This window comes from Acomys russatus, chromosome 3 (genome assembly GCF_903995435.1).
Source record: "Acomys russatus chromosome 3, mAcoRus1.1, whole genome shotgun sequence".
Lineage (NCBI taxonomy): Eukaryota > Metazoa > Chordata > Mammalia > Rodentia > Muridae > Acomys > Acomys russatus.
The window spans coordinates 16,589,703-16,602,010 of record NC_067139.1 but is presented as its reverse complement, the minus strand read 5'-3'; the positions used below and the strand labels follow the sequence as shown (position 1 = coordinate 16,602,010).

Below are 12,308 nucleotides of genomic sequence, written 5' to 3'. Positions count from 1 at the left end.
ATCTCATATCAGAAAAATTATCAAGAGGAAATATGGCATTGTATCACTGAATAAGAAGCCAATAAAACCAAACAATTTAAATTTTGACAATGATTTTTATTCTAAAATTCTAAACTGAGATTTGCAAATATGAATCATTTTTAAAGTAATAATCTCTCTTGAAAAGCTACTAAAACATATACAACAGTAAAAAAAAATGGGAATATAATGTAAGAAGATATGTAAGTAAAATAACCAGGAAGAGCTGAGTCAACTCAGAGAGACTGGAGCTCTGGGAATGACATTGAAAAGATTTCCAAGAGGGCAAAAGCTTCAGGCCTGGGTCAAACACTCAGTATTAAAAGTAAAGGGGGTTGATATCTCCAAGAAATTACAAATAGTAATAAAGTGGGTCTCTGATAGACTTAAGGACAAAGAAGGTTATGTAGAAATATGTTTTATAGCAAATTAGAGGGTATGAGAAAAATGACATAGAGGAAAATTAAAATAAAAAATTACGAAGAGTGATGTTGCCAGGAATAGATTTTTCAAACAAAAAAGAAAAATTATGATATGCTATGTGGTTTGGTAGTAAGCACCACTTAAAAATTAAAGCTTGCTGCTCTGAATATAAGCTGTTGTGTAAATATATTGATCAGGAAAAATAGAGATGTATCTTTTAGCAAAATTGTGTTACAGGGGACTCTTGAAAGTCCACAAGGTAGAAGCAATGAAAGGGGGATTTCTGGTTTTTATTAAAGCTTGGCCCTATTTACTTTTATGGTGTGTACATGTAATGATTTAGTTAGGTTAAATTTAATTTTGAAACAAATATAACTAGACTGTGATGGCCTTTACTATATTATTATTAAATACCCTGCAATTCTAAACTCAGCTAATACAATATAATGACATAGACAGCAGTAAAGGAAAATAGTTCAACCTTCACCTCTACAAGGATACACATTTTATTCAAGAAGAATTAATTTATTTTATGAAAAGGAAGAAGTGTTTCTCATTACTGCTGTAATTAATTACCATAAACTTAGTGATTTGAAATAACATCCATTGTGGATTGACTTGTATTTCCCAGATTCATATAATAACGCCTTAAGTCCCAGTCAAACCCCATTTGGAGATGGAACCTTTAGGAGATCAGTACATTTAAATGAGTTCACAAAGGTGGGGCCTTTGTAATGAGGCCTTGTCAGAAGCCTTCAGAGACATTCAAAGACATTCCACTTGAGGATATAAAGAAGGTTATCTACCAAGAAGAGGTTTTTACTGGAAATCCTCTGTGCTAGCTAGCAGTGTGACCTTGGAATGTTAGCCTGTGAAGCAGTGAAAAACCACCCTTTGGATACCTTCTACTGAGCCATGTAATATTGTCTAGTTTGTTTGGGCAATGTAGGTGGGCTAAGACAAGCACAGAGCCAGGAATATGGCCCAGTAGTAGAGTACTTGCCTATCATGTGATGTCCAGTTTTGAACCCTAGCACCACCAGAATCTCCATCCACCCCTCTACACAGATGAACTCATCAGCTTGCAATTCAATTGGTCTTACAAGCTTACACCAAGCTCTGAAGCAGAGCTGAATACACTCTGGAGGTTCTAGTGGAAACTATTTCCTGGTCTTTTCCGGCATCATTCAGAGGACATCCTTCACTCTCTGCTTCAATCATCACTGTGCCTTTTCTGCTTGGGTGACCCTCCTAAGTTTCTTACAGCTCTGGGTGATGTTGAGCCCTCTGGGACAACTCATCTCTCCTACTCAGAATCCTTCCTCCCTTGGACACATGCCCTTTAGCAATGTGAAATGACATTCTCATTAGTCTGGGGATTAAAGTGCAGAGAAGTTGAGGGCCTATGTTCATCCTACCTTAAGAGGTAAAAGGACTGCAGTAGCAGGACCTCTGCCTAGGACTCTTGTCCATACATTGTCCACACATTGAAATTCATCTAAAGCCACATACTTCCCCTTTCCTTAGCCATAACTGGAATTGAAAACCTGGATACTTTAGAAACTATAGAAAACGTCACATAAAATTGTCTCCTTTCAAACAGGTAGACAAGCCAATGCTAATAAAGAGTTTAGGCACTATAGCCAAACAACTGAGTGTGAAAGCGAACTCTACCATTGTTCTGCACTGGCCTGGACAGGTTTCTCCGCCTCCATAAATCCCTCTCTGCTAACTTATGAAAAAGAATTTAAGAGTACCTGTGATGCTGAGTTATTGTCAGTCCGTGCCCAAACACTGACATATTGGTGGCTTCCTTAAAAATGCTAAAACTCTGTCTCAGAAAGGAGGGAGTACTGTTTGTTGTTGTTGTTGTTGTTGTTGGCATCATCATCAACATTTGACCTCTTTCCTAGGACCTAGGAGGGAGAGTTAGTAGCTTCTTGGGATTTGTTTTGTATACTCTTACTCATGTAATGGAGATAACCAGGTAGCTTTTGGATCAGGACTGGTTTCGCTGGAAAGATCGACTGTGTCCCTATCTAGTACCATGAAGTCAGCCTACACTTCCAAAGACTAGGAGAGCTGGCTATCAAGTCCAACCTCATGGTCAGTGGTTCCAACACTCATGACAAGGGAATGCAGTCCCTAGTTAGGATGTGTAGTGGGATTTACTGATGTCTTTATTGCATAGAACCACACAGGCTGTGGCCTGGATCCTCTCTGGTCCCTGCCTCTGTCTCTCTGCCTGGCGACTCACAGTTTCTTCAGTGCCTGCCCCTGCCTTTCTTGCCAGGCCTTTCTTCATTGCCTGTTGACCTCTATGAATTTAGTGTTCCAACTTGACATCTGGGTGGCTGGAAGAAAGGGCAAGCTTACAGCCAAGGCTCGACAGAGATGGTAGGTTAGACCTGGACCTCTGTTCCAGCTGCCCCAGGGCCACCTTCTCCTCCTCCACTGTGCTGCCTGCCACTGTCTCAGCCTGAGGCAACAATAGTGTCTGTACTTAGTTCTCTGTACGTGTTCTGCTTTGGGAACTATGGCAACCACCAAGACCTTAAGCATGAGTACCACAAGAAAGACGTGTCAAGTAATGCTCTCTTTTCTGGAGTCAGTCATTTGGAACACCTTTTGAATTTTGAATTTTACTTATTTCTGTTCTAGGTCTAAATTCTCTCTGAGATCTAGAAAAATATCTTTATACTCCCCATTAAGAATGTTAGGGGGTGCCTAGGGTTTGTTCTTCCATTTTTTCATATTGTAGTGAGAGACTTTACATGTTAATATTTGTGCCCAAAAAAATCCAAGTAGTTAATACAAATATAAAAACGGGCCACTTAAAGCCAAATGACTATTTCAGGCCCTGCAATAGTGAGCTTTTTAAAGTGAACTTCCCATTTACTCAGGCAGGTCAGAGATCCGATGAGAAGGGGCCTCTCGTGATCCAAGATGGACTTATCGCATGGTTAGCAGCTAGGATTTACATGGAGGCTCATTAAATAAAACAGCAGTGGTGGCTCCCTCCTGCTGAGTACACTTGGAGGTACAGTACCTGAGCTCTCACAGTCCTCACTGCTCTTTGCTACTTAGTTTTATGCCTTTCCCATTTTTCTGTCTGTTCTTGACATTTTCTGACCTCACAGTACTTTTATTATTATTTTTATTGCTACTATAACAATGATAACTTAAGGGTCTGATTTATATGATAGCAACTTGGCCAGGGGGAGACTAAGGCATGCCCCCAAAAATGTAGTAAATGTTCAAGTCTATTAGCCTTTTGTTTTTATTAAGTGGGAAACGTTCATTTTGTTTTGCCCAAGTGAGTGTGGAGAGTCATGAGTAACTGCACGTGTTTGCTAGTGGATCCATCACTGTGAGTGAGAGAGTAATGGGGAGACTGCAGTGTGCCCTTACTTAGTCCAGGCATCATAAAACACCATAGTCAGTCAGCTCCTGGATTGTATTTCTTTTCTGAAGAATCAGTAATCATTCTTTCCTTTGTTTTTTGTTTTACAGTAGAATTATTTTTAAATTATTATAAATAATAAATGCACAAATTATTGACATATTGTCTTGATTGTAATAATTCCACAGTGTAATGTCTCATTTGGAATGTCTGTCACAATAGAAGCCAGGGTTTGTGAGTGCTATTTTGATCTCCTGCTGATCTCAGTTCATATGAAGTGCACTACTTAGCTCAAACCTGGGTATAGAACATCTGGCCAGAGGTAAAGGCAGAATTCAGCTTGCTCATCCCAATAGATGGCTCATGAGCCTGAGATGCAGAGGTCCTGCTTCTGCCCAGGAAGGTTTCACAGTGTGACCCCACAGCATGGGCAGGTAATTGGGCATCCCACTTCCAGAGGTGGAGCCCTGCTCTTGCACCAGCCTTCTGGTCCTGGTTTCTCACAAGTGTTGGCCCACAGTGGACTAATGTCCCTGGTGTCTCTGTCTAGATTCTGCTTGTTTGAATGCCTGTTGTGGTAGACATTGCCATTTCTATTATTCCAGATAGTAGTCACCAACTTTATAATGACTGTGATTTAAAGAACTAAATTGAACTTCAGTCTTGCTGCATGTTGAACTTTTGTTTTGTTTTGTTTTGTTTTGATTTATACTAAGATAGCATCATTCTGTGCAGGATATGTGCCCTTAAACTCTCCTAGGTTGTGTATCTTACATGGTTTAAGATCTAAGATATAGATCTTCATTCTCCAGTGTTCAGTCAGCACCATGACATCATGCAAAAATAGTACTACACAGCTTGAATGTGTGTTTCTCTTTACCGCTCTCATATTTGCCATCCCATTCTTGATCAGATGCTTCAACTGTCTCACTGAACTACCTCCACTGCCCTCTTACTTCCTGCATTAGTATGTTCATTTAGCTTTGTTTCCAGGAATAAAGGAAATTTCCAAAGACACTTATGCTGGCAAGATCATAAGAAGTGACTCAAGCCTATGGGCATGGAAAGTTATTTTAGGAAACGGCTTGTTGAAGAAAAAAAATTTTTTCTGCTATGCCGTAATAGCTTGCCAGATCATTGCTCCTATAGACCAGTCCCATTAAGTGAGTAAAGTTCAGATCTAAACCTCAACACTCTTCCACAGTTATCACGCCATGGTCCCCATATGCCTTTCATTAGTGAAAATGCTGGCTGCACACACTATCACCTAGGGTACCAAATCTGAGCCTCATTAACATGAAACTAGGGAGCTTTCTCTCCTTTCTGATGATACAAGGATTAAGACACTGGGAACTTCAGGATAAACATGGACTTTTCCTATCTGAGGAAGATGAAAATAGGCTTGTACTCTGTTCAAATTTGCTTTTCTGTTGCTATGATAAACACCATGACCAAAGGCAAATTTGGGAAGGAAATGGTTTGTTTCATCACGCTTGCAGCTCGCAATCCATCATTGAAGGAGTCAGGATGGGAACTCAAGCAGGAACAGCAGCGGGAGCCATGAAAGGAAGGTACTAATAGGCTTGCTCCAGGATCACATTCTGCTGCCTTTCATAATTGTACAGCCCAGGCCCACCTGCCTGGGGATGGCATGGCTCACGGTAGGCTAAGGCCTCCAATATCAATTAAGAAAATGCCCCCAAAGACATGTTCACAGGACACTGACGGCTGCAGTTCTTCAGCTGAGGATTCATCTTCCCAGACGGGTCAAGTGATAACTGTTATCAGCTCTGCTTTCTAAAATCCTTGCTCCTTTGGGAAGTTTCCTCAGAAGAATTTTCTGGTGCATATTTAGAGCAGAATGGTATTGGCTACTTTCAGTCTTTCTTTTCCCTCTTTGTTCCTTTTCATTAATGGGAAATGAGAGTCTCTGAGTCCCCAGGGACAGGAGGATTCACAAGTTGAAAGGAGCCTGGCCTCTGAATTCTGTGTAAATACCTAGCTGAGGGGCTAGAAAGCTCACTTAGTGGTTGAGGCCCTGTTGCTCTTGCAAAGGACATGGGTTTGGTTCCTGACACATGGTGGCTCACAGTCATTTGTAGCTCCAGACCAAAGGAGATCTGATAGCCTCTTCTGACCTTCATAGGCACTACATACATATATGGTGCATAGACATGATATAGATAAAAAACATACACATAAATCATAAAATAATTAAAATTATATCTGTGTCTCCAGCTGAACCAGGAGCAAGAACGGGGAGTATAAAGTGGGATTGGCTTCAAGCTCCATCACTGTAGCTTCAGCTACCTATGGCTTTTGAGCTCTTGAAATAAGGCCAGTCTGACATGGTCTGGTGACATGTAAATGTAAAATATACATTGGATGGTATTTCAAAGACAACCAAAAAAAATAAATAAAGTAAAATATCTCATAATTATATGAATTACAAATTGAAATGATATTTTAGACATATTAAGTTAAATAACATCATACTCATTTATTTTTTTAATGAGGCTACTAATGTCACATATATAGCTAATGGCATCTCTAGTAGACAGAGTCATGGTAAGGCAGATATTTCAAGGTTTCTCTGTTACAGTAGAATATAATCTAAGCAAATGAATTGGTTCATTGTATGATCTCACTGACAAATTCTTCTAGAATATGGCTTCTTAAGCTTTTCCCTTTTTGTCCGAGGAACATATTTATGGTCCTTAATGCATAGGACTATATAATCAGATATTGGTATTAATTCATAAAGAAATTAATTTTAACAAAATTTCTTGATATACATCGAAGTTTACTATATATTAAAGATCAAGGCAAAACTGTATACTAGTGAGACAGACCAACATGAGATGTATTTTACATAAAGAATGAAATCTTGAAGCTGGACGTGGTGGCACATGCCTTTAATCCCAGCACTCAGGAGAGGCAGATAGATCTTTGTGAGTTCAAGGCCAGCCTGATATAAAGATGTCAGTACATAAAGATGTACTGACTTCAGATTTATTCTCTGAAGAATGAGAGTAAGAAAATACAAATCTTTGTTTTTCATAAACCATTTCTATAAAGTGTGCAGATCTGAGCTGGGATGTTCCAGGAAGTGTTCGTTGGCACCGAATGGCATGATAGCATGCACAGTGCAAAGTGCTCAGTGTGTGTTCAGAACCAAGGCTGCAGTGAAACTGTGTAGTGCAACACAGGGCAGCACTGCGAGAGTCACCTTGGATTCATTACACATTTGATTTTGAATTGATTTGATTTTGCTTGTTGAGTGTCCAGAAAACTTTTGATGCTGCTAATACTTTTGTGACCTCCACATTCAATCACATTACCTCTCATTGAGGTACAATTTCAAAAGTTGACTTACAGTGATACCAGGTCATTCTCTTAGGAACTTATTTTTCTTGGATAAGTTGTCTACAATGTATCTCAACATAGTTTTCTTGTGCTGTTGCTTATTGTTTGTTGGTTTTGTTGGGTTTTTTGTTTTGTTTTGTTTTCTGTTTGTCACACATCACCAAGGAAACTGTGGCCTTTTGGTGTCAATCTGAGCTCAGTAGGAGGTTGGAGTAAATTGCATTGTCAGACAGCCTATACCCAGTATTTTCAAATTATCTCTATTTTGTGTTCTCTGTAATATAATTGCCAGATTTCTAAAAAGATATATCTTATGTATATGAATGTTTTGTCTGCATGTGTGTTTGTGTGCCACTTTAGAGCCTGTTGCCCATGGGAGCCAGAAGAGGGCCTTGAATACCTTGGAACTAGAGTTACAGATGCTTATGAGCTGCCATGTGGCTGCTGGGAATCAAGCTTGAGTCCTCAGGAAGAGCAGCCAGTGCTCTTAACCATGAGCCATCTCTTCAGCCCTCAAATCACCAACTCTTTAAATAGCCAAGCTATATCTAGTTCCATGGCATGGTCAATCTCTCTGAGAAACAGCTCTTCCCTGGGAATAGGAATAGTGAATAAAGGCAGTATGCATTTTATTACTTTACTCAAATTTATAATCTAAAGTACAAGTGCACCATCCCCTCCTTTGGCGTCTTTGGGATATTAGAATATTGACTATTCATCTGGTATCCACAGAGTTGAGCAGAAGCGAGACAAAGCATTGTTTCATCCTCAGGGAGTTTGCAGTCTCTGGGGCACACCTAGCTGTGTAGAAAACTAAAACCTCAGCATTTCCATCCCCAGGCACCCTCAGGAGAAAACCCTCACACAGAAAAGACAAGTCACTAGTAAGCTGTTTAGAATTCAGGCTCCCAGTCACTTCCTTTTTGCTCTTTCTGACAGAAGTAATAATACCTCACAGGCTTGCCCTGAAGATAGTAAAGTATCTTGTGGGTAGGGGGGTTCATCACCCACACTGTAGGAATTTAGTAAAAGTGTTTTGTAAGTATTCATGTTATTATGATCTATGTTGTCATCTCACCCTTATTTATCCCTTTCTAATAATTTCTAACATTTGCTTTCGGCAAGTTGTAGACTGAGCAAGCACTAAGACACAGACATGGAGCCTGGAGGCATTCTGTACAGCATCCCCTGGGGAAGACCTTTCAGCCCCGTGTGGGTGATGCAAAAAATTGTGTTTGATGTGGTCCCATTTATTCTAAATGTGGATTTTTATTGGTCCTAGCTAATAAAAACCTAAATTTAGAATAATTGTTAGGACCAATAAAAGTCAGGAACTTAAAAGAAACTATTAGGAGATTAAGGTTCTGGGGCTTTTGGTGGCCTCTGATGGGATAGTAAATAAGTTTGCTGTAAAGTCAAAAATGAAATTTCTTAAAGTTTGAGCTTTACCAAGAGCTAGGAAAAGTGTCTCTCAGAATTCCCCTTGACTAGGTGTGCAGCCTCTGGTGCTTAAAATACATGTTAATTGGGTCTCTGCTAGAATTTTCTTTTGAGCTAAATTGGAGTTGAGGAAGTTAATGAGAGAATCAGGTCAAATCTTGTGTGTGGACTAAAGAGGCAGAGTTCTTTCCCCAAGCCCTTGAAGCTTCAATAGAATTCCATTGAATTAATTTTACTTATAACAAAATCCGTGGTGTTTCAAGGTTGCTTCAAGACTCAGATCCTCTTGATCCAAGCACAACAGCCTGTTGCTGTGCAGTCTGTTGAACTTGGCAGCTCGGCCCAGGGGCTGGGATTCCTGTTTGAAGTTAGCCTATGACACCGTGCTCATCAGTATTTCAGGACAGCTGGGATTCTCTGAAAATCAACTTTTTAGGGGTGGGGTGAGGTGGGTGGGGGTTAGCATGAAAGGACTGTGCCAGTCTTAAATTATTATTCCCACAACCTAAAATTGTAAAAAGGCCCCAGGACCATTAAGAATATTTGAATCTAGTGACTCATCTTCCAGTACTAAGTTGAAAGGAAAGGAAGTTCTAACCAGCAGGGTTCATTCCTGAGGAGACTCACAGCAGGATGTTATTCCCTGACAATTCAGTAGGCTTAAATCCTTGAGAAAAAGCCACCAACTGATTTACATGAGGGGACTAGGGGATGTTATCCTAGGGTAAAAGTTGGCTTGGAACAGTAGAGGGAGCCTGGTGGAGAGTTGGCTTCTAGCCACAGCACAGGATCGACTTGAGATCAAGTGGGCAGTGCCTTTAGGGAATAGGTGGGAGGCAGGACAAGGCCAGCCCACAGGACAAACCCAGGCAGCTCTTCCAAGGCCTCAGTAACACAGCACCAGGAACCCACTCGAGAAACAACAGATAACCAGGAAGCGTTATCTGCAGCAACAGAGCCCACACTGAGCTTTGTCACTTGACCCAGAACCTGAGTCAGCACAAGGCACCTCAAAGATAGACCATGAAAGCAGAGGGCCAGGCGGGGCCAGAGAACCCTCTGTAGAAGACCCTGCCCCAATCCCCAAACAGGAAACCACCTACTTATCATTGCTTAACAGAGCTCTTTTCTTTCTTTTGCTTTTCTGTTTTTGGTTTTGTTTTGTTTTGTTTTGTTTTATGACAAGCTCTGTCTATATACCCCTGTCTGGTCCTGGAACTCACTATGTAGACCAGGCTGACCTCAAACACAGAAATCTACCTGCCTCTGCTTCCAGAGTGCTGGAATTAAAAGCCTGCACCGACATGCCTATCCAGAAAGCTTTTTCTTGCCCTTTTGTTCTTTCTTTCTTTCTTCCTATCTTTCTCTCTTTCTTAATTTTTTGAAACAGGGTTTCTCTTTGTAGCCTTGGTTGTCCTGAACTCACTTTGTAGGCAAGGTTGGCCTTGAACTCACATAGATCCTCCTGCCTCTGGCTCCCTGAGTGCTCCAGAAAGCTTGTTCTAGCCAGCAGATTGTTGTGTTCCCTCTCTGGTCCCTGCCTGTTACAAGGCTGTTATTTCCCACTGCGGACAGTGCTTGACACCATAGGAGTTTTACAGTGCAGATCAGTGTAGTCTCCCTGCAACTCACTTCCCACAGAAGTGCTCCTGTTAAGTTGTAAAGTATCTTGTTCTGGGTTTTTCTGCTTTGTTTTTAAGTTTGATTTCTTGGTGTAAGAGTTTAAAACTCATTCATGACAAACAAACAAAAAAACAGCTGAATAAATTGGACTATATCTAAATGTGTAGAACCCTATAAACCTCTTCCTGACTATACATGTAAAAGATGGCTCAGATTTATTCAGGGTCTACAATTAAGTGATATTTCATCTGAGCGAATGCTAATGCAATGTGACATGGCAAACCCTTCTCCAAGTCTGTCATCGTATCAAATACCTGAACAGGCAAACATGCATCAGGCAGCTTGTAGAAGTGACAATGCTGGCACCAACATATAGGCAGAGGGGAGAAGCAGCCTTCTGTTGTTGTCAAACGCATAACAGGAAGGCTCCATGCTAGCATTCCCCACTTCTTACACTTGGGAGCAGGGAGGAAATAGTTTCCCACCGACAGTCAAAGCTCCTGTGTGCCATGAATAAGCCAAATATTACTGGGACTCTGAGAGAGGGACCCTCTCTGGCCCTCCTCCTCTCAAGCCAACAGTGATACTTCCCAGGAGGCTCAGCACTACCTCTGCCTCTCCGCATTGTCGTGACCATGGCAGTTGTTGCCATTTATTTTATTCATCCTGTAGTTCCCACCATGCTAAACAGTGTAACTGAGTCCTAACAATAGTCTGAGGCACTGTTTCCTCCTTTCTGTAGGTGATGAAACCAGCATGCAAAAAAGTAAGCAATTTGCCCAAACTTACATGTGTCCAAAGGATTAGAAGTTATTATTTAGAAAACAGAGCTTCTATGCTTTTATTCACATATGAAGTTATATAATAATAGTAATAATAATAATAATAATAATAATAATAATAATAATAATAATAATAATAATAGTCTTTCTTCCATGCCAACAAAAGGAAGAGTAAGTTAAACATACTTCTTTTTGTAAATTTGGCTTCTATCCTTACCTCTCCTAAAGATAGCTACTTTCTTGAGATGGAGACGTGATTTACCATATCAGAGCACTGGCTGTTCTTCCAGAGTACCAGGGTTCAATTCCTAGCACCCACATGGTGGCTCACACCCATTCATAACTGCAGTTCCAGGGGACCTGACACCTTCTTCTGGCCTCCAGCCTCTAAGGACACCAGAAACACAAGTATGCAGATAAACATACAGGCAAAACACCCATACATATAAAATAAAAATAAATTATTTGTGCATGCGTGCGTGTGTGCGTGTGTGTGTGTGTGTATGTGTGTACGCGCACACACACTTTTTTCTCTATGGCCCCTGGCCTACAAAACATGTTGGAGAGTTTTGTGCATATACTAAAGTGAACATTGGAGTAACAGCAGATAGGATGGACTTGAATGAACCGTGAGGACTTTTAGGAAGGGTAATTTTTCAGCAGTTTGGGTACCAGACAGGTGTATTTGTTGACTGTGACTCCTCTACGGAGTTTCAAGCAATGAAAATACAAAGAGCTAGTTTAATTAAATTGATGGTCCTTGATAAATTAAAGAAGAAAGTGGACTTGACTAGTTGTATTTTCATTATATGTCTATTAAAAGAAAATTTGGAAAATTTCTCAGCCCCTCTTTACATACTATTCTTCTGCAGCAGGCAACAAAAGAGCATTTTCTGGACATTTCCTGTCAGAGACATTCTTTTTTTTACACACGTGTATGTATGAGATGAAGATATCTGGAAAGGTCATGTACATCATCTCTCACTAGAAAACTGCACACTCAGTCAAGATCTAAATCTTCAGTTCCAGAAGCTTCTTAAATCACTCACAGTCCCAGTTAACCAAAAAGTTACCTTTATCTGTGGCCAGTTTTGAAGAGGAGCCAGAGCAAGCGGCTCAGCTGAATCCCAGCTGTTAACGCCCCGAGTGTGTGAGCTCTAGGCTCAGGGAGGTCATCTGGAAGCCATGGGACACTCGTAACTCCTCAAGCACACTGGTTGTCCTCATCAGGATTCCTTGTCTTTGGGATTGCT

The 12,308-nt window shown here is 40.7% G+C and overlaps 1 protein-coding gene across 1 annotated transcript in view; it reads left to right on the top strand.

The window, feature by feature from the left end:
• Gmds (GDP-mannose 4,6-dehydratase) overlaps window positions 1-12,308 on the top strand; it is a 534,897-nt gene that overhangs the window by 370,017 nt on the left and 152,572 nt on the right. The window lies entirely within an intron of this gene.